The sequence below is a fragment of the Salvia splendens genome, chromosome 13 (assembly GCF_004379255.2).
Source record: "Salvia splendens isolate huo1 chromosome 13, SspV2, whole genome shotgun sequence".
NCBI lineage: Eukaryota > Viridiplantae > Streptophyta > Magnoliopsida > Lamiales > Lamiaceae > Salvia > Salvia splendens.
In genome coordinates, this window is record NC_056044.1 from 17,555,607 (window position 1) to 17,578,222 (window position 22,616).

At 48.3% G+C, this 22,616-nt stretch overlaps 1 pseudogene; it reads right to left on the reverse strand.

Moving 5' to 3' along the window:
* Positions 1 to 8,030: 8,030 nt before the first annotated feature.
* Positions 8,031 to 9,022, reverse strand: LOC121761402 (annotated as a pseudogene).
* Between the last annotated feature and the right edge of the window lie 13,594 nt (positions 9,023 to 22,616).

Genomic DNA, 22,616 nt, shown 5'->3' on the forward strand with positions numbered 1-22,616 from the left:
CGCGGAGTACATCGAGGGTACATTGGGTGCGGGATCGTCGAAGTCAAGAGTGGCTAGTAGGAGTCACCCAAATGTGGATGAGGATGGCTTCCAATTGGTGTCGAGGAGGAGGAAAGGAAAAGTGCATGAGGGCGATATGCACGCCAAGGCTCCACACGTGGATGATTGGCGTTTGAAGGAGAATGTTGCTACGGTGACATTTGGGAGTGTCCCATCGGGTGCGAATGACGCGAGCTTTAGCTCCATGAGTGTCGCATGTGGGCGCCCCAACCGGGAGATAGAGGGCCACATCGAGGACCTTGATCCAGGAGGGCATGTACCTAGCGGAGGTATCCCTATTGCGGGCCTTAGCTAGGTGATGGACAGAAGTGTTGGGGATACAAAGGTTGTATCAAATGGTAATTGGATTTTGAGAGTATATAGATGACCACCTCTAGTTGTTAGGGAGGCCCTCGTTGTACTATAATTTGTCATGCCTTGGCGAGTCGTCTCTTTTGGGTGACTCGGTGTATGTTTGTTTGTAACCAATGGTTTTGGTAATGCACAGGTGTGGGTCCGCCTCAACCCTCCGCCCTTTGGGTATGAAAAAAAAAAAAGAAGAGGGAGGGTGTGCCTTCGAAACAACCGGGTGCCCCCAACGGTTTGGTCTTGTCGGCATCCAACGGAATTGGCTTGGCCCTCCCGAGGTTGTGCGTGGCTGTTGTTCCCTCCTCGGCCTCCGTCCCCCATGTGAGAAAAGTGCCCTCGCCGCCTTCCAAGCTCTCGCCGGCGACGACATCTTTTCCGGAAAAGCCTCCGGCGGGTGAACATCGAGGGCGAGGTCTCTCATGCATCCATCATTGTCGAGAGAGGGAGGGATATCACATGTGGCTGAATTTGAAATCAAATTGGCATTTGCCAAAAAAGGGCCAACATTGTCTTGCCCATGCAAAGTGACCTTTGGCTTATCCTCATTTTGCAATTTACATGCAACCACTCCCTCACAAGTCACGTGAAGTATGGTATTTGCATTGGCCGAATGGTTGACTAACTCTAATTCCTTGCGTGTGTCACCAATATCCAGGCGAACCGGTGCAGGCATGGTTCCGGCCACCACCTCTTGGTCGCGCCCTTCCCTTTTGCGGGTCAGCACATTCCCATCCTTAGCCATTTGAGCTAAGGAGTTCAACATCTCCCCAATGAAGGTTTGCTCATTTTCCGGCGACCTCTTATCTTCTCCATGGTGTTTGGCTAAGAGACAATCGGCCATTTCAAAGGCCATCTTCTTCTTCGCCCTACTAACCACCGAACTAACTTCTAGCCCGGTGCGTAAGAGGGCACGACGTGATTTCTCCGGGTGTGGCGTGCCAACCCTCTTCGATTTTGCCTGAGCAATTGAGTGGAAACTCCATTCCGGCAAGGTGAGGGGCTGCGCCGTGTAGACCAAGGCCGCGGCACCCCCCTCTGACGACCTATCGCCGGACTTCACCATGTGTTGGATGCAACAATCACATTACACCTCCCTCAAAGGGGAGAGAGAGGGAGTGGACGAATTCTAGAGAGAAGGGAGAGCTCTCTCTCTTGGTTTAAAATCCCAAAAGAATAGATCTTCTCTTGATTCCTTCTTCAACCTCTTGCACAATGAAGAACTCTCAAATTTATGCTCTAGAATTAAATAGCAATCCTTAGTGAAGTGGTTTGAGGGGGTATATATAGAGGAAAATTCGAGGGGGTATAAATCTTGGAGAGAAAGTAGGTCAATTTTGTGCGCCGTGTTTTCGCAGCGGGCCGCTGCACCTTGGGCAGCCGTTTGTACACGTTTATCCGTAGCATCTGCCTCCTGGATAGCGGTCGCTACACTGTGTTGCAGTGGTCTCTATGAATAATCTCGTAGCTTCGGAAACTCTTGGAGCGGTCGTTGTGCACTCCCCAGCGGTAATTGGGCGTGTTCTTCATTTCAGCACAACTTTTTCCGGAGCAGACCGTTACTGGCTCAGCGTTCGTTGGGCCCCAGAGGCCGCTGTATGGGTTCCAGCGGACCGCTGGGCGTCTCGAATGCTCCAGATTTCCAACTTCGACTTTTTTGCTGTCTTTTTAGGCTTAATTATGCACATTTCTCACAAAACACGTCAAAATACCAAAATAGATTAAATATGCAAAATATGGACATGAATTGTGATTTTGACATTAAAAACGAACCAAATAAAGGCCTGTAAAATCCGAGCGTATCAGTGTCCGGTATGGCTTCTTCATTTTCCCTTTGAAATATCCTGCTTAAGTGATCAGCCACCTTATTCTTAGTACCTTTCTTGTCTCGGACCTCCCAATCAAACTCTTGAAGTAACAATACCCAACGAATCAATCTTGGCTTAGACTCCTTCTTAGCCAACAGATATTTGATTGCCGCGTGATCTGTGAAGACAATCACTCTCGACCCTAGCAGATAAGGACGGAATTTCTCAAATGAGTTCACGACGGCTAGCATTTCTTTTTCTATCTTGTCATGATTCCTCTGGGCATGGTTGAGTGTTTTTGAAGCATAAAAAATCACATAACTCTTCCATTCAATCCTCTGGCCTAGTACCGCCCTAACAGCGAAGTTGTTGGCGTCGCACATCACCTCAAAGAGGTGATTCCAGTTAGGAGCATGAATGATCGGGGCGGATACCAACTTATCCTTGAGAAGTTGAAAGCCTCCTTGCATGTTTCATCGAAGACAAATTCCACGTCGTTCTGGTGAAGGCGAGTCAGCGGCTGTGCTATCCTTGCAAAATCCTTGATGAACCTTCGGTAGAATCCAGCGTGGCCTGGGAAACCTCGTACTTTTTTCTGGTTGGTAGAAAAAGGTAACTTAGAGATTACTTCCACCTTAGCCTTATCGACTTATATGCCGTTTGCTGACACAACATGTCCGGAAAATGCCCTTGGGGACTATGAAATGACACTTCTCAAAATTTAGAACTAGATTCTTCTCGCGGCACCTCCTCAACACTACATCCAGGCAGGGGCGGACGCAGAAAAAATTGACGGTAAGGGCTGGACTTCACTATATATTTTTTTACAGTCAAATATAATTATATAATATAAAAATTGCAAAAATTGTAAAAATGCATATATATTTAATACGAAGTAGTCCAAAATATATCTAATAAAAAAACATGTGAGAGTTGTGGTTTTACATCTAAAGTGGTAGCAATTGAATTCTATGTGTTTTCATCCCAATGCTTTTTTTTAAAGAAGGGTTCCATCTTCTACGGTCAAGCCAAAAAATAATGATTGAAGTACAATATCCATAACTCCATAAGATACTATCAACACTCACTAACATAAACTGTATTCTATACGACAATCACGAATATTAGCTTGCAACTAACCATTGTTATAACTTTTTTAGCTTGCAACTATTCTATCAAAATCTTATAAAAACAAGAGATAGAATATAAAATTAATAATTAATAACTTTAATACACTCACTACTCACATTTTGTGTAAACTCTCCTTTACACAATTGCACCGTTTCTGTATTGCTGCGGCCGCTCTCTGTAAACTTCAAAAACTCTTCTGTTTCTCTCGCTTTAATTTTTTAAAATTCTAAAGACGTATGTACTTTAAATTTTATACCCATTTTACTTAAATTTTACCAAAAAAATGTGTGCCAACTTGAAAAGGTGATAGGACTTTTTTTTTAATTTAAAACACCCTAAGGGGCGGAGGGTTGAGGCGGACCCACACCTGTGCATTACCCGGAACCATTTGCTACAGCCAAACATACACCGAGTCGCCCAAAAGTGACGACTCGCCAAGACATGACAATTAGAGTACAACGAGGGCCTCCCTAACAACTAGGATGGTCATCTAAATACTCTCAAAATCCAATTACCATTTGATGCAGCCTCTGCATCCCCAAAAATCTTGTCCATTCACCTAGCGAAGGCCCGCAATCGGGATACCTCCGCTAGGGACATGCCCTCCTGGATCAAGGTCCTTGATGAGGCCCTCTATCTCCCGGTTGGGGGCCCACATGCGACACTCATGGAGCTAAATCTAGAGTCATTCGCACCCGATGGAACACTCCCGAATGTCACCGTAGCAACATTCTCCTTCAAATGCCAATCCTCAACGTGTGGGGTCTTGGTGTGCATATCGCCCTCATGCACCTTTCCCTTCCTCTTCCTCGACACCAATTGGAAGCCATCCTCATCCACACTTGGGTGACTCCTACTAGCCACTCTTGACTTCGACGATCCCGTACCCTCAATGTTCTCCGCGTGGTTGTTACTATCTTTGGCCTTCTCCAAGTGTCCAATGGACGATGGAGTGCCGACCCAAGTATCGGCCTTTGGACGCCACTTACGGCGGGTGATCTTGGTGGCATGGCTCGAGTGGTTCTTTTTGGATGATGCTCGGCGATCCTTGTCTCTGCACCGAGCCTTTCTTCCCACTGCATGGCAATCCTCTTTCTCGTGCCCAACATGCTTACAATTAGCACAAAACAATGAGATACGGTCCCATGCCACTTTGTACCTTGAATCTTTGCCTCGGATATTAAGGATGATCTCTTCCGTCGGGGGAGTAGAGATGTCAATCTCTACGCAAATCCTTGCGAAGGAGAGCCGGCTTTGATGGATTGTGACATGATCGGCTTGTAGTGGCTTGCCCAGTAGTTTACCGATTGCCATGAGAGCCGGTTCCTCAAAGAGATGCGCCGGGATTCCCATGATGTTGCACCAAACGGTGACAACCGGCGACTCAAAAAATGTATCAAAGTCCGGCGCCCACTTGAACACCCTCATCGGGTGGATATCAACATACCAATTGGGGTTCCCATTGGGGCCATTTAAGACCTTAGCGTAGTCGGCCATCGCTTGGAATTGAATTAAGATGTGCTTCGCATTCAAGTATTTCCAAGTGAAAGAACCCACTAATCCCAAACTTCCAAGGCTTTTTTGGATTTGGGAGGGAGATGGGAGCGAGTGTGAGAACTTTCCAACGACGGCTAGCCCTAGCTTCTCCGAGAGGTCGTCCGTTTCAGAGTCGGAGAAGGTAAGGGATGGTGTGCCTTCAAAGCATCCGGCCTTCCCCACGGCTTTAATCTTGGTGTCATCCAAAGGTATTGGCTCGGGCTTAAAGGGCTTGTGCATGGCTGATTCTACTCCCACGCTCCCCGACCCCTTTTGGGGGTGGAGGACTTTCGCCACCTTCAAAGCTGCCGCCGGCGGCACCAGGTTTTCCGGATAGTTTTCCGGCAGCCGGGCGTCGGGAGGCCGGTCCCCCTTGTGTTCACCATGACCGATTGGTAGGGGAGGAGGGTGTGTGGCACATGGAGTAGAATTTGAATTCAAATTGCCACTTACCAAAAAAGAGACAACACTTCCTTCCCCATGCAAAGTAAGCTTTGTCCTTTCCCTCATTGGTGAGTCACATGCATCCAACTTCTCACATGTCACCCCCACATCAAGACAAGGGTTCACATGGCCCCTTGTACCTTCCACTTGTTGATGGTTGACCAGCACCATATCCTTGGATGGTACATCATCGTTCCGGCTGGCCGGCGCCGGCGAAGTTCCGGCCACCTCCTCACAATCGAGTTCCTCCAAATCACATGTTGGCGTGCTCCCCTCCTTAGCTATTTGAGCTAATGCGTTCAACAACTCCCAAACACAAGCTTGTTCAACCTCCGGCGACCTCCTCCCTTCACCATGGCGTTCGGCGACAAGGTTGTCCGCCATTTCAAAAACCATCATCTTCTTAGCCATACTCACCTTCGAACCCGTTTCAAAGCCGGCGTGCTTGAGGGCTCGCCATTATTTAACCGGGTATGGAGTTCCTATCCTCTTCGTTTTTGGCCGATCCATCGTTGAGAAGGTCCATTCCGGCGAAGAGAGGGATTGCGATTCATGGCTAACGGCCGTGGCCCCCTCCCTCGGCAATTCACCACCGGCCTTCACCATGTAGGCGGGTGCGAGCGCATATCACCACCGACCAAGCAAAATGAGCCTTGGCCGAGAGACCGCGCACGTTCCCTCGGCTGACCCGTCGGCGGGGAAGCGTCCTAGGTTACCGTCGGCGTTGGAGAATCTAGAGAGAGAAGTTAGAGAGAAGGGAGAGCGTTTTCCCAATAAAGTGGGGATTGACACTTCCTGCCATACAAGGCTTCATACGGAGCCATGAAAAGGTGATAGCACTTTTAAAGAAAAGGTGTACATTCTCTTTTTAAAAAGTTACTCTACAAACTAGTCAATGAATATAAAGTGGGGTCCATATGACTTTTATCTTTATACTATTAATTATTTAATTCATTTGTGAATATACTTCCATCTTCCTTACTCTTCAAACACCATTTTTACGCTTTTCTTCTGCAGATGCTTATTTTTTCCTTCTTTAATTTCAGCCCCTCACAGTTATTCATTCCAAGATAATTTGTTCTTCAGTGGCATTATTTGGTAAGGGCTTAATACAATTTTTTAAAATTTTAAAAAATTTGAAAGTAGAAAATATAAAAAAAAATTGTGTAAGGGCTTCAGCCCTACCTAGTTTCTACGTGTGTCCGCCCCTGCATCCAGGTGGTGTAAGCAAGAATCAAATGAATCTCCGTAGACTATGAAATCATCTATGAAGATTTAATGCATTCTTCCAACAGATCAGAAAAAATGCTCATCATGCATCTTTAGACTGTGCCAGGGGGGGTGGCATAGTCCGAATGGCATTCTCTTGTAAGCGTAGAACCTAAAGGATAGGCGAAAGTAGTTTTATCCTGATCCTCCAGGTCTACGTAAATCTGAAAGTATCCTCTATAACCATCCACGAAGCGATCTTGTAGGAATGGTAAGTTGATCTGGTCGCTCAAGCATCTGGTCGATGAAGGGCAAAGGAAAGTGATCCTTTCGGGTGGCCGTATTCAACTTCTGGTAATCGAAGCACATCCGCCATGCCGTGACCAACCTCATGGGCACTAGTTCATTCTTCTCATTCGTGACCACTTGAATTCCGGATTTCCTAGGCACCATGTGTACCGAGCTCACCCGCTCACTATCTGGGATCGAGTAGATAATTCCCAGGGATAGTATCTTCAGAACTTACATTCGAACTTCTTCCCGCATGTTCAGATTCAATTTCCTCTGCGGATCGCGGTGGGCCTTTGCGCCTTCTTCTAAACGGATGGGGTGCATACATAAGTCAGGGATGATCCCCACTAGGTCTGACAAAGTCCATCCTATAGCCTTCTTGTTTCTCTCCAGTACTTCCAGTAGTCTGACCTCCTGCTCCTGGGTTCTCCACATCCATGGGTTTCTAAATAGCTTCATCAATATTAAAAGTAAATTTCTCTCTATGATAGTGTAGACAAATGGTTCCATCAAACACATCAATTATAGTTTTAGTTGTTCTTAGGAACGGTCTACACAAAAGCACTCCACTAGACTCGGCGGATTCATTCTCACTCATGCGAATTACATGAAAGTCAGTAGGGTATAAAAAAATCATGCACTTTGACTATCACGTTCTCTAACACCCCTTCTGGACTTATACATGATCTATCATCCAACTGGATAACTACTTTAGTGTCAACCAACCTTACTTCCACCAGTTTCTTATAAATTGAAAGGGGTAGCACATTGATAGACTCACCTAGGTCACACATTGCATGCTCAACTTTCACGTCTCCAATTGAAATAGGCAGGGTAAACATACCTGGGTTGGTCCTTTTTTACGGTAGCCTTCTCTTCTATATCACCGCTGAAACGTTCTCCCCAATCACTATCTTTCCGTCTGATTTGGTCTTCCCAGCAAGAATTTCCTTGATGAACTTACTGAAAGGAGGCAGTTTTAGATCTTGTAGGAATGGTAAGTTGATCTCCAGCTTGCCGAAAATTTCCATAAAATCCACAGAATCATCCTTCTTTTTCTTTTTTTTTGGAATCTTTCAGAGCACATATTATAAAAACTCATACATGAGTAGACATAGAAAAAAATCCAGACATAATTATGTGTATATGAAACTAGACTTGGCAAAATCCCAAATGATTAAAAAACATAGTAAAAATATTTCCACACAATTATGAGTATCTCATTCCTAGTATCGGCCGCCGATACCCCAAACTCGGATGATGCCATCGGTGTAACCACTGAAAAGGGTACTTCCATCAGCTTTCCAGCCAAGACTGGTGCAGTATATGACCTTATTTTTGCATGGTTGCCCAACATCATCTCTGGCCAGTTCACTCTCATGCTTCAAATCCACCTTCAGATCCGCAACAACACTCTTGCTCTCCAAATCCCAAATTTTGATAACCGATTCGGTCGCAGCACACAGCCAATACCTATTAGGGCTAAACGTCAGAGCATTAACAATCGAGCCAGCCTCCAACGAGTATAGCATCTTCCCCTCCGACAGATCCCAAAGCAAAATCACACCATCTTTTCCCCCACTCGCGCACAGAGATCCATCCGGCGACACCACCACCGTGTTAACATAACCAGTGTGTCCAGTCAGTGTGGCGCGGAGCTTGCAATCGGTCAAATTCCAGACCTTGGCATACTTATCCCACGACCCCGAGACGACGGTGGGCTGGCTGTTGTCGGGGGAGAATCGGACGCAGGAGACCCAATCGGAGTGCGATTCGCCCTCTTGGATCGTGTACTTGCACTCCCCGAGCGTGTTCTAGAGCTTGATCGTCCGGTCGTGCGAGGCGGAGATGATCTGGCGGTTGTCGGAGGAGAAGGCGACGGAGAGGACGTCCTTGGCGTGGCCGACGAAGCTGCGGGCGGTTTCGCCGGTCTGGAGGACCCAGGAGGCGGAGAGGGCGAATTGGCCGTCGGAGGAGAGGACGGCGTCCTGGACGAAGTGAGAGTGGCCGGTGAAGCGGCGGGTGGCGACGCCGAAGGAGGAGTCGTCCTTGGTGAGGGTCTAGAGGATTAGGGATTTGTTGCGGGAGGAGGTGACGTTGGTGTCGGAGTTATCGATTGGGGCGGCGATGGCTGTCACCCAGTCGGTGTGGCCGCACATTGTCCCGCGGAGGACGAGCTATTCCTGCCTCGTTGCCATGGCTGCTGCTAGGGTTTGGCGAAGGGTTTTGAGAGATAATCCTTCTTTTTCTTGACTTCTCTCCTTTAGGGAAATGGTTTTGTTGGCTTGCCTGCACTGCCGGGAACTTCGTTGGAAGATTCTCCATATTCCTGCCTTGTTCCTCCACTTTCCACTCCAAGATTCGGACTCAATTCATCAGTCTGGATGCCATCCCCTGTTCTAGGATCAATATTCTTCTGGGTCAGGTCCTCTCTTTCCTCAATTTCTACAGTTGGTACATCATCCTCGATCTCCCTCGTAGGACCTTTGTACTCCGTTCTCGGTCTCAAGGTGATTTGACTGATATTCGCCCAGTCTGGTGGCTTAACTGTAGCCGGGATCCTTCCTTCATTACTCCACATCTCACTTAGAGAGGTAGCTATTTGAGATAGCTGTTTAGCAAGCATGTCCATTGCCGTTTTCTGCTCTTGTTGGGCGTCCTGCAGCTTGTGTACCACATCATTATTCAACTGCATGTTACTCTGGAGATGCTGCTGTGTACTGAGCAAATCTCCAACCATGTCATCTATGTGCTTTGACTGTTTAGGGTATGGCAGACTTGAGTTCGACTGGTAATGGTTAGATCCTGGCCCCTGGTAGGAGTGAAAGTTCCCTTGCTGCCCTTGGTTAGAGTTGTAGTGGGTATTCGGTCCTTCGTTCCCTTGATAATTGGGCAGAGGGTTTGAGTTATTCCCCTCGTAACCCCGTTGGTGTGGTGGAACATAAGAACTTGCTGGTTGATTCTGGTTTCTGCTGGCCCAGTTAGACTGATTGCCTTGATTTATATTACCCCAGCTGTTCCGTCCCTCCTGACTTCTGCTGGACCAGTTAGGCTGGAAATTCTGTCCTTCTTGATTTCTCCCAGACCAGTTAGATTGAGAGTTCTATCCTTCCTGATTTCTACCAGACCAGTTGGATTGCCCCTCCGACGGGTTCGAGAGATTCACATTCTGCGGCTGATTTGGTGGATTTTGGTTGTTGTCTGTCCAACTGAAATTTGGATGATCTCTCCACGGAGCATCCCTCTACTTCCTTGGATTCGAGTTGCCATTTTGATTCCACCTACCAACTGCATTCACTTGACCTTGGTACTCTGTCTCCCCTGGCGAACGATAATACTGATACCCTTCCTCTGGACTGGGTGCTGTTTTCACCATCTCCGATGGGGCAGGTTGATTATTCTTCTCTAGCGCAGTCAGGATCGCTTCCTCCAGCTTGTCCATCCGGGCCTCCATCTTATCCTCATCTTGCACCATCACTGTGGTGTCATATGCCATCTTAGCATCAATAAGTTTCCCAAGGATTTGCTTGGCTTCACTCACGCGCTTCCTAGAGAAATCTCCCCCACTAGATGAATTCTTAAGATCTTTGCATTCTGGAGTCATCCCCTCGTAGAAATTGTTGTAAATTTCCGCCTCAGCCATGCGATTGTTCGGGCATGAATCCAACAACCCCTTCAAATGCGACCAGTACTGACTGAGGATCTCATCATACTCCTGTTTAGCCCCTTGGATCTCCTTCTTGATCGCATTGGTATTGATTGCAGGAAAGAAATAGTCTGGGAACACCGATCGGAAACAACCAAGTGTTTGCTTCACCCTTGAGAGCAAAAGGTAGAGCGCGTAGCCTGTAGTCCTCCTCACTTGACCAGGGAGGTCTCTTATATATTCCGCAGAGATTGCAAAACTCATGCATGAACTCATACGGGCACTCTATTCTCCGCCCATAGAAGTGGGGCATCATAGCTAGTACATTTCTTTTGATATCAATCGCCAGCTGCGCAGGCGTGATCACTATGGCTTGGGATGGCTCGCCGTTATGGTGAGCATTCACCGATCCTATCTCCGGATCATTTTCAATTATGTCGGCAATGATATCCGGCTTCTCTTCTTCTAACTCCAGAGGTAATTTGCTTCACGCTTGACTGGTGAGGCGACGTCCTCCTCACTTCCTGTCGTTAACCCTGATCTAGTGGTGACAGGGGTTGTTGTCTCCCTGATCCGCCAGTTAGATTGGGTGTCCCTCCAGTTGAGCGTATCGTTCCAGTACCCGTACCTTAGCCTCTGCTCATAAACTGTAAAGAAACGAAAAAAATATGAAACAAAATGAATGAAAACTATATACACCAAAACATCTTAAACACAACAAATAACACCATCCATCCTCGGCAACGGCGCCATTTGATAGTGAATAGCTTGCAGACCGATTTTCACGCACACTACAGATAAACAAGTTACTATCCAAACCTTAACCCACAATACTATTGGCTAGTATATGGAAGTAAGGATCGATCCCACAGATATGAATGAGTTACGGGTATGTTTTGGATATTTTGAAAGGGTTTGGCTGCTGCCAACGAGTGGGTTAAGTCTTAATCTTCTGGGCTTAGCGGAATTTGAAAGAAACTATTCTATCTGCTAGACCTAGGGAACGGGGAACATGCGGACACATACATGACTCGAAATTTGAATTTAACTAGAGAAACTAAAACACTTGCAACTACTGGGTCATGTTGAGAATTTCCCGATATAGCTAAACCAACTACTGGGTCATGCGAAGTTCACGATGGGAAACACTTAAAAACAACAGAAAATTGGAGTGAATTTGGGATCAACCAAATAAAAAAAAATTGTCTCTCTCTAGAATTCTCTCTACGGTTTCGTGGCCTTATTCCTCGCCGGCAACTTCCCGACGCCCTCCACCACTCACACCACCCCACCTCCTCCCCCCGGTGTGTATACCCCCAACCTCTTTCCACCTCCTCGGCCGAACCACCGCAAGAATATCCCTCGGAGGCATCTTTGCCCACCTGTCCCTCGCGTGCTTTGGCCATACCCACCCCTCGCTCCGGTCCCCCAACTCGATTTTGCTCCCGGCGCTGCTCTACCTCCCGGCCATGCCGGAGCCCCAACCGGACCCCAAACCGGGGGCTGAGGAAGCGCGAGACCTCGCGGACCAGCAAATGGTATTCCGGTCCAATGACGATAAGCTCCCCAAACTACCGACCAAGGCCATGAATGTGAAGGTTGCAAAGGCACGGTGCAAAATACGCAAGAACACACCGGCTCCGCCTTTCAAAGGGAATGGCCGGAAACGTTTTTGTCCCATCCTCCCTCCCGGAGGACAAACAGCTACGAAAAACACTTCTGTTCGGCAATGATGATAGCCCCGTCCGTGAGAACCCACGTTGCAAAACGACCATCTTTCCGGCTAGCCCCGAACGTCACAACAATGCACAACACCCCGGGAATGATGCCGCAATCCTACCATGCGGAGAGGGGGAGGAAACGTGCGAGATGGCCCACGAGGATGGCACGATAGCCATGTAGGCTCCATACCAAAACTCCGGCGATGGCATGAAGACCGTTGAAGAGGATGAAGACAAATACTCATACGCATCCCAAGCGGATACGGCTGGGCCACGTGAAGTTCAAAGATCCTTGGTGGACGTGAGAGTCAACTTACCCGAATTGGGTATAGGAACAAAACAACCTTTTGAAAGTGCATTTGTCCCTTACCTACCCGAGAAGTCACGTGATGTACCACCTAGCTCCCTATCAATGCAGCCAAATTTGGATGATGTCTTACAACTTGTCGCCTTGGACTCGGCGGAGAGGCTCGACTCATTGACGGCACAGCCCCTACTCACGGACATCCTACCGGAAGATGCACGCACGCTCGACTCATCGTGGGAACCTCTATACGCTTACGGAGTGCGACGGAACTATCCTAATCATGCCTTGGGTAGCGAATGGCCCGTCCCTAGAAGACTTCCCACCCCTTGAAAGGGGTAGGACTCGGAAAATACGAGCCACGTTCGAGTCCGGCACGATGCATGATGGCGCGACCCTTAACTGGCTGAAGATTAAGCCGAGGGACAACTCCCCCCGAAACATAGTTGCACTCGAGGGCTTGAGCAAGGATCCGAATTGCTCCTAGAGGCCCGAAGTAGCGATGGATGGGCCAGAAAGCCCCGGCATACCAATGGACGAAGGAGACCCGCTTGGTGGTCCACAATGCGAGGTCAACCACGGAAACCAGACCAAGGCTACGAATGGCATTCAAAACAACCCGATAAACATTCACCCAAGGTGAGGTAATGAGGATGCCGAGAGAAATGCTAACAAGCCTAAGTCCATCGCTGATATGGTCCCTGATGCACCGAAGCTAGATGGGCCGCAAGTCTTTGACCCAGAGAACATCCAAAATATTGGATACGCAACCACGTCCAACGGTGTTCCGGCCATCTACTTCACCGGGGCAGAAATCCAAAAGCTAGCAACAAATCTTGGACATGCCATCGTAGGTAAGTTCTCACATTCTATACCTGTTTCGCATTAAATTCAAAAGGCTCTTGATAACATTAAATTTTGTCGGGGCTTTACATGGAAATATATTAATCCTAAGCACATACTTGTGCAATTCGAGGACATCGCGGATTATGCTCGGCTCCTTAGCGGCCCAAAAGGCACCCCGGTGTGGTTTATCGATCGGCACCCGATGAGAGTCTTCAAATGGTCACCCGAATTCGATGCATATTGTGAATCTCCAATAGCGGCAATATGGTGCAACCTAATTAGCCTTCCTATCCATCTCTTCGACAAATCAGCCCTCTTTGCCATTGGTCAGCTTCTAGGCACGCCATTTCAAATAGACTGAGCGACGGCCAACAAGTCAAGACTCTCTTTTGCTCGGATTTGCATTGAGATTGACATCACAAAACCACCTCCCGACGAGATCATCTTGGATATTTGTGGCCGTGAAGTGGTACAACAAGTGAAATGGGATAAAATCCCATCTTATTGCCGGGAGTGTAGGCACGTGGGCCACAAGAGTGAGGATTGTTATGCGGCAGGGAAAGTGGAACGCCCTCAAAAGTGGAACTACAACATAGTCCCACCGAAACAGCCGCAACATGGAGAGCATGGAGCCAAGAGAACTAATGATGAGTCGAAGCATAATGATCACAACACGGAATGGAAACAACAAGGGAAGAATAAAACAAAGGAAGGCCAACTACGAATGAACTCGAAGACAAAAGAAAACAATGGAACGGAGTGGCTGGGCCCGGATATCACGGGAGGAGTGCAGAGTGAACACGACATAGACATGGTCCCCTACCACAACGAGGAAGACCAAAGCGGGCGACAACGCCCTAATCAACCTAGAGACCCGATCACTAGATCCCCATCTTTTGGAGGTGGACGCGGAAGTACGATGAAAGGAGTGCCCTCCGAAAGGCGCAAAGCATGCACGTCCACGGCTGGCCATGGGAGACCGAGAGGCTCGTTCCTCCACTTCGATCTTAAGAAGACCGAAGCACAAGAGGTGAAAAACCACATGAGTACCAACCGATACTTCTCCCTCATGGCCCATGAAAACTTTGTGGAGAATGATGTTGGAGAACACGAGGAATGGGAAGCGGACATGCCCACCAACAACGAAGATGATGGGGCTAATCCCAACCTCATGGAAGCTGAGTCATGCCAAGAAGGAAGTAATCTCCAAATCATTGAATTTCAAGGACGGTCTTCACACCCACCGGGTACGAACTCCTCTTGTTAATCATGTCATTTAATCTCTTGTTTTGGAACGTTAGGGGGATCGCGAATGCACCGACCCAAAACGTCCTAAAAAGATTAATCAAATCTCACAATATAAATTTTCTTGCAATAATGGAGCCGCTCACGACTCCAAATCCGGAGAAATTCTCAAAAGCCTTGGGGCTGGTCTTCAAGGGCTCGAACTCCAACGAGAAGATATGGATCTTTATGGAAGAGGGGGCTAATTTTGAGGACAAGCCACCGAAGGGACACCGTGGATCATTGGTGGGGACTTCAACACCATCCTCTCCATACGTGACAGGGCGGGTAGTGACACAAACCGGTAGGCGGAGATGATTGACTTTGCTGAAGCCATTGAGGATTGTAGATTACTTGATCCAGGCTTTGATGGCTCGGACTACACAAGAATGGCTGGGAAAGGCTGGATAGGGTGTTGGTGAGTGAGCCGTAGACCCGACTCTTTGAAACGGGTAACCAACCTCCCCCGGGTTGCCTCGGACCATTGGCCGGTCCTTGTCAGGTGCAAAATGAGGAACAACCATGAGGGGGGCGGAGCTTTTCGGTTCTAAAACATGTGGGTCCGGCACGAGGGCTTTGGTGACACACCCAAGCTGATCTATAAGGACAAGAAGATGGATCCATTGATCTTTCAAAGTGGGCCAATTACAAGAGCTAGAGCTAAGAAGATAAAGGAGTCCATGTTGCTTTTAGTTGCTGAAATAAAAGCCCAATTCCAAGACCATTCTACATTGGGCCAAGTGGTGAATATTATTCAAGTTAGTGGGCAGCCCAAGGCATGAAGTTTGGAGGCACTACATATCACATTTTGGAGGCCCAAATTGATGATACATGATGCATTTTCGTCCAAGTTGGAGTAGTCAAAATGAAGGGTCTTTTTTAGTTACATTGTATGTTAAATAAGTGACTTTGGATGTCCTAGAGTTACACCAAAGGTTTAGGAGTTACTTTTCTTTTATTATGAGTCATTTTAAGTGTCTTAAGTTGTACTAATGATGTGAGACTTTCAAGAGTCCATTCTAGCTTATAAATAGGCTTGTAAGCATGTCATTTGAACACACCATTGATCAAATACGAAAATAGACTTTGTCTTGTGAGTTTTTTTTTTAATCAAACACATCCCAAAGGGCGGAGGGTTGAGGCGGACCCACACCTGTGCATTACCAAAACCATTGGTTACAAACAAACATACACCGAGTCGCCCAAAAGTGACGACTCGCCAAGGCATGACAAATTAGAGTACAACGAGGGCCTCCCTAACAACTAGAGGTGGTCATCTATATACTCTCAAAATCCAATAACCATTTGATACAACCTTTGTATCCCCAACACTTCTGTCCATCACCTAGCTAAGGCCCGCAATAGGGATACCTCCGCTAGGTACATGCCCTCCTGGATCAAGGTCCTCGATGTGGCCCTCTATCTCCCGGTTGGGGCGCCCACATGCGACACTCATGGAGCTAAAGCTCGCGTCATTCGCACCCGATGGGACACTCCCAAATGTCACCGTAGCAATATTCTCCTTCAAATGCCAATCATCCACGTTTGGAGCCTTGGTGTGCATATCGCCCTCATGCACTTTTCCTTTCCTCCTCCTCGACACCAATTGGAAGCCATCCTCATCCACATTTAGGTGACTCCTACTAGCCACTCTTGACTTCGACGATCCCGCACCCAATGTACCCTCAATGTACTCCGCGTGGTTGTTACAATCTTTGGACTTCTCCAACTGTCCAATGGACGATGGAGTGCCATTCGCCTTTGGGCGCCACTCACGGTGGATGATCTTGGCGGCATGGCTTGAAAGGTTCTCCTTGTATGATGCTCGGCGACCCTTGTCTCTACCCCGAGACTTCCTTCCCGTTGCATGGCAATCCTCTTTCTCATGCCCAACATGTTTACAATTATCACAAAACAATGGAATACGGTCCCATGCCACTTTGTACCTCGAGTCTTTGCCTCAGATATTAAGGATGATCTCTTCCGTCGGGGGAGTAGTGATGTCAATCTCTACGCAAATCCTTGCGAAGGAGAGTCGGCTTTGATGAATTGTGGCATGATCGGCTTGTAGTGGCTTGCCAAGGAGCTTACCGATTGCCAAGAGGGTCGATTCCTCATAGAGATAGGCCGGTATACCTAATATGTTACACCACACGGCAACAATTGGCGACTCAAAGAACGTGTCAAAATCCGGCGCCCACTTGAACACCCTCATCGGATGGCAATCAACATACCAATTCGGACTCCCATTAGGGCCATTTAGCACCTTAGCATAATCGGCCACCTCTTGAAATTGGAGTAAAATATGCTTAGCATTCAAGTATTTCCATGTGAATGCACCAACTAGCCCCATGCCACTAAGATTTTTTTGAATTTGGGTTGTGGACGGGAGTGAATGGGAGAACTTCCCGACAATAGCTAGCCCTAGCTTCTCCGAGAAAAAATCCGTTTCAAAATCAGAAAAGGAGAGCGATGGCGTACCTTCAAAAGAGCCTGCTGTATCCAAAGGCTTGGTCTTGCCGTCGTCCAAGGGGATTGGCTTGGACTTTCGATTTGGGGCCGATGAACCCCTCCACGGCCCGGTCCCCCAGCGGTTGGAATGATTCATTGCCGCCTTCCACACATTCGCCGGTGGTGCCAGCGTTTCCGGTGACGGCTCCGGCGGCTGTGCCACGGGGGCACGGTCTTCCATGTATGCATCAGCCTCAAGGTGGAGGTAAGTAGCACATGGTATTGCTTGTGAGTACAAATTGTCATTTTCCCCATTTGGAGCAACACCTTCTTCCCCATGCAAAGTGGTCTTTTTTTTTTATTCAAACACCTTCACGGTGGAGGGTTCGTGGGTCCCTCATCCCTATATTTCACAAGGAGAGTAGTACAATGCATGGCTACACCCAGAAGTGGTGTCCCGAAATCTAAGGCAGGAGTAGTATGCGGTTCGTGACAACAGGTCCGGACCTCATCATACTCCCTTCCAAAAGCAAAATACAAATAGCCCAAACCAAACAAACTACAATCCTCTCGACCGCCAGTCATCCCCATTCTTCCTCCTCATTTTGAACCCTGATGTTTGGGGTTCCGATTTCATCCATCCGCACGATTGCTGCGAGGTGTCTTGGTGCTGATCCGGCTCCCATTCTGCAAAAATCAATCCTCTCCATATCAATTTTAGCAAAGAGATCTCCCGCGCTATTACCTTCCCGATGGATGAAGGTAAAGCGCATGTCCTGTTGGCGCTTGAGGAGTTTGATCCGCGAGGTCACTTGGCAGAGGTGGGCCGACCCCCAGCATGAGTCATTAATCAGCTTGATTGCTTGTTGTGCATCCGATTCCACCCAGATTGGTCACCCGAATTCCATGGCCAGGTTCAGCCCTACTTGAATGGCAAGTAGCTCTGCCTCAAGGGCCAAGTGTGCCTCGAGTGGGGTCGCAAAGGCTGCCAACATGTGTCCCCTATGATCTCTCACGATCCCTCCTCCTCCGGCTTTGTCCGTATCCTCACAGTACGCACCATCCTTATTGAGTTTGATCCATGATTGTTCTGGTGGGTTCCACTTGATGGCCATCGCATGCGGCCTAGACCTCCGTGGCTCAGCCTGATTCGGAATATTGACTTTAAGGAGACCTCCCTTCCAGTGCTTCGGTTTGTAAGTCCCATTTGTCATGCCATTTCTAATGAACGTTTGCACCTGCCAAACAACGTTAAATGGCTTAAACCTTACCGATTGATGGCGACTCCTATTGCGTTCCGCCCAAAGGAACCAAAGGATGATGTACGGCATAGCCCTGCCGAGGTGCTTCCTGCCTGGCTGCCGAACTCTTTGCGCCCAAACTTTAAGCCTATCAGGGATGGTGTCATTTATCCGGAGAGGAGGTGAAGAACCCCCGAACCATGAGTCAAATTTCCTCCAAACGGCGGAAGCTCCACTCCCTTGGATGAATAGGTGCTGCAGGGATTCAATGCCCGGCCGATGTGGACAGCATTGGCATTTAGATGCCATCTCCATTTTCCTCCACTGGAGCTTAGTGTCCACCGGGATTCGGTTAGATAGGAGTCTCCAAATGAAGATGGCCATAGAGGATGTAAGGCCCGCTTTCCAAATGTCATCAAGGCCTTGGATGGTAGGTCTGTGGGTTCGAGTAGTTTCTCATGTTGTGACGAGTGAGAACTCCCCATTACGAGATAGTCTCCATCTCAGGACATCCGGTCCATCCGGAATGATAGGTGTGTCAAGGATCTTTCGCACCACTTGAGGTGTCAAGCCGGCATGCGCTTGAATCAGCCTCAATTTGGCCTCGTTCCACTTCCCTTCCATAATGAAATCCGCGACGCGCACAAGAGGTCCACCCCTATCGTCCATACTAAGTTCCCTCAAAGGAGCATCTCCAAGCCATAAGTCATCCCAAAAAGATACATTTCCTTCTCCCACCACCCAGCGCATGTGTGGGTGAGCAAGTATTCGAGCCCTCAGGAGCCTCTTCCATGTAGGGCTACTTCCACCCTTCGCTCTAGCCGTGAGTGGGGACGCTTTGTGGCAATACTTAGCCGTCATATATTTTGCCCAAAGGGAGTTTTGTTCCCGGAACCGCCACAATAGCTTGATGTTGAATGCCCGGAGCACCTCTTTAACCTTCCGGATTCCCAATCCTCCTTCGGCCGTGGGTAGACAAACCTGGTCCCAACCAATCCAACGTGTGTTTTTCTTCTCATTGCTCGATCCCCAGAAGAACCGAGCCAGCTGTTGGTCTAGTTGCTTGAGGGCACCTCCCGTTGGTTCAATTGCTTGGAAGATATGAAGTGGGATCGCTTCCAACGTGCTTTTGATCAGTGTGAGTCTCCCTCCAAAGGAGAGGTGCCTATGGGCCCACCCGGAGATTCTCACCGAGACTTTCTCCCATAGGAACAAGAACATATTCGTACGCTTCACCCCTCTATAAATAGGTACCCCAAGGTATAGAAAAGGGAATGTACCTCTAGAGAAGCCTCCTTCACTTTGGATTGAATTTGCCCAACTTTCATTGGCCTCCGCAATGTAGAAGTTACTCTTTCCAAGATTGATTTGTTGTCCGGAAACCGCGGCATAGTGGTCCAGGCATGCGCGTAGTCTCCTAAGAGGTGTTGCGGCTGCTTGTGTAAAGATGATGACATCGTCGGCATAGGCGAGGTGGCTGATCTCCAAGCTGCCTCGGGTGGCTTTGAACGTCATCTCTTTGCAACCAAGGATAAGATTGTCAAGTGATCTCGAGAGATAGTCCGCAGCTAGCACGAAGAGGGCTGGGGATATGGGATCTCCTTGCCTGAGCCCACGGGTAGACTTAAAGAAACCCGCCGGCGCACCATTAATGAGGATCGAGAACCAGCTTGTTCCAATACACTTTTCGACGATCGTCACCCATGCTTCCGGGAAACCCATGTGCTTGAGGACCTTGATCAGAAAAGGCCATTGTACTCGATCATAAGCCTTAGCCATATCGATCTTTATAGCCACATTCGGGGCTGGGTTATTTCTTTGGAGCTCATGGAACATTTCTTGTGCAAGGAGCACATTATCATTTAACAATCTTCCCTTCACGAATCCGCTTTGATTTGGGGCCACGATACTTGGTAGGAATGGGGCGAGTCGCTTCATGAGGATCTTAGTTATTAACTTGTTGATCACATTACAAAGACTAATGGGCCTGTAGTCTCCCCATGTCTCGGGTAGTGGTTTCTTCGGAATGAGCACAATGCTCGTGGCCGTCACACTCCGCGGGAGGTAGGCCCCATTAAAGAATTGTCTAACCGCGCTTACAACGTCCAGTCCGATGATGCCCCAACAAGCTTGATAGAATAAGGCCGAGAAACCATCCGGCCCGGGTGCACTATTGGGCGAGATATCAAAAACGACACGTTTAACCTCGTCATCATCCGGCGGTTTGGGGAGGTCATCTAAGTGCTCCGAGGGTAGAATCCGTTGCAAGAGGCTAAGGTCCGGCTCATCTAGTTCTGGATAGTCTGGCCCAAGGAGGTTTTGGAAGAAGCTGACCGCCGATTCCTTGATATCCGTATCATCTGTGAGTTCCCTCCCATTGTCAATGATCTTATGAATTCGAAGGCGAATCCTCTTTTGTTTCACCCAACTCTGGTAGAACCTGGTGTTTTTATCCCCCTCTTCCAGCCATCGGAGAGCCGCTTTTTGTTTCCAAAAGTCCTCCTCCATCTTGAGAAGAAGGATGTACTCGGCAATGCGTTTGTTGACCTCCATCCTGTTCCTGGCCGATGCGTTCCCTTCAAAGTCCGCTTGGGCCTCGGCGATGTTCTCTTCACAATTCTTGAGGTTGGCATGGATATTCCTGAAGACCTCTTTGTTCCATCTTTTTAGAGCGCCTTTGATCCTTGCGAGTTTTAGTTTCAAGTTGAAGAGGCCCTCGGCATCCGTGGGGGCCATCCAATCTTCACGCACAAGCTCATTAAATCCCCCATGTCGCACCCACATGTTTTGAAATCGGAAGGCTCTACCGCCCTCATGGTTGCTGGGCAGCCTGCTTCTGACGAGCAATTGTCCATGATCCGATGCGATGCGAGGGAGATTTGTGACTCGTACCGCATCGAATAATTGGGATGTCGTTTCACTAATCAGCACCCTATCCAATCGTTCCATAAGGCCGTTCTTAGCCCAAGTATACTCTGCTCCGTCATAGCCCGGGTCTAGTAATCTACAATCCTCAATGGCTTCAGCAAAATCAACCATTTCCGCCTGGCGGTTTGTGTCGCTCCCCGTCCTATCCCGCAGAGATAGGATTGTGTTGAAGTCTCCTCCAATAAGCCAAGGCATCCCTTCCACCACTTGAGTAATTTCCCTCATCTTTTCCCACAGCGCAACACGCTCCCCTCTTGAGCACTTAGCGTAAACCGCCGACAGCAGAATAGGAGAAGGAAGCCACGGACAACTAAATCTCCCATGAAGCAGCTGTTCCGAATCATCCTCAACAATAAAATCCATTCCCTCTCCAACGAAAATCCAGATTTTCCCATTAGTGTTAGATCCCTTGAAGGACATCCCCAGCGCTCTTGAAAACTTGTCCGGACTAGGGGTGGTGAGTGGCTCCATTATTGCAAGAAAGCAAATATTGTGGGATTTAATTAGTCTTTTAAGGACGTTTTGGGTTGACGCATTCGCGATCCCCCTAACATTCCAAAATAGAAAGTTTAAAGACATGATCAACAAGAGAGGGGCATACCCGGCGGGATTGAAGGCCCCCCTTGAAATTCAACAATTTGGAGGTCATTCCCCCCTTTATACGGCTCGGACTCCATAAGCGCAAGGTTGGACCCCTCGGCAACTTCATTATGTGGAAAGGATTCCTCCCACTCTTTATCATCTTCAAACTCATTTTTCGTAAAGTTTTCTCGGGCCATAAGGGTGTAATAGCGGTTGGTGCTCATGTGGCTTTGTCCTTCTTGTGATCCGGTGTTGTCAAGAACAAAAGGCTTGAAGAAGCCTTTTGAGCACCCACGGTCATCCGAGGCCGGCGCTGCTCCTTGGCGCGCTAATACCACACCTTTCGCCTTACCCCTACGTCCACCGTCAAGGGACGATGTTCTGGTGAGCGGCCCCTTAGGAAGGTTATGGCCGTGCTCTATGGTCATGTCATTGCCCACCGCGCTATGCATTTCCCCTAAGTAGTCGGGCCCCATCCAATCCGGTCCCGGACGCGCACTAGCCTTTGGGTGTTGTCGCGGGTTACTCTCTTTTGCTTTGTATTTCCCTTGTTGTTTCCATTCCATGAGATCATTGTTTTGTTTTGATTCATCCATATACTTCTTGGCTCCCATTCCACCTTGTTGTGACGGTTTTGGAGTAGCTATATTATAGTTTCGTTTTGGGGGACGCTCCACCTTCCCGGACGCATAGCAAACATCACTATTGTGGCCCACGTGCTTACATTCCCGGCAATAGGACGGGATTTTATCCCACTTAACTTGCTGTACCATTGTGCGCCCACAAATG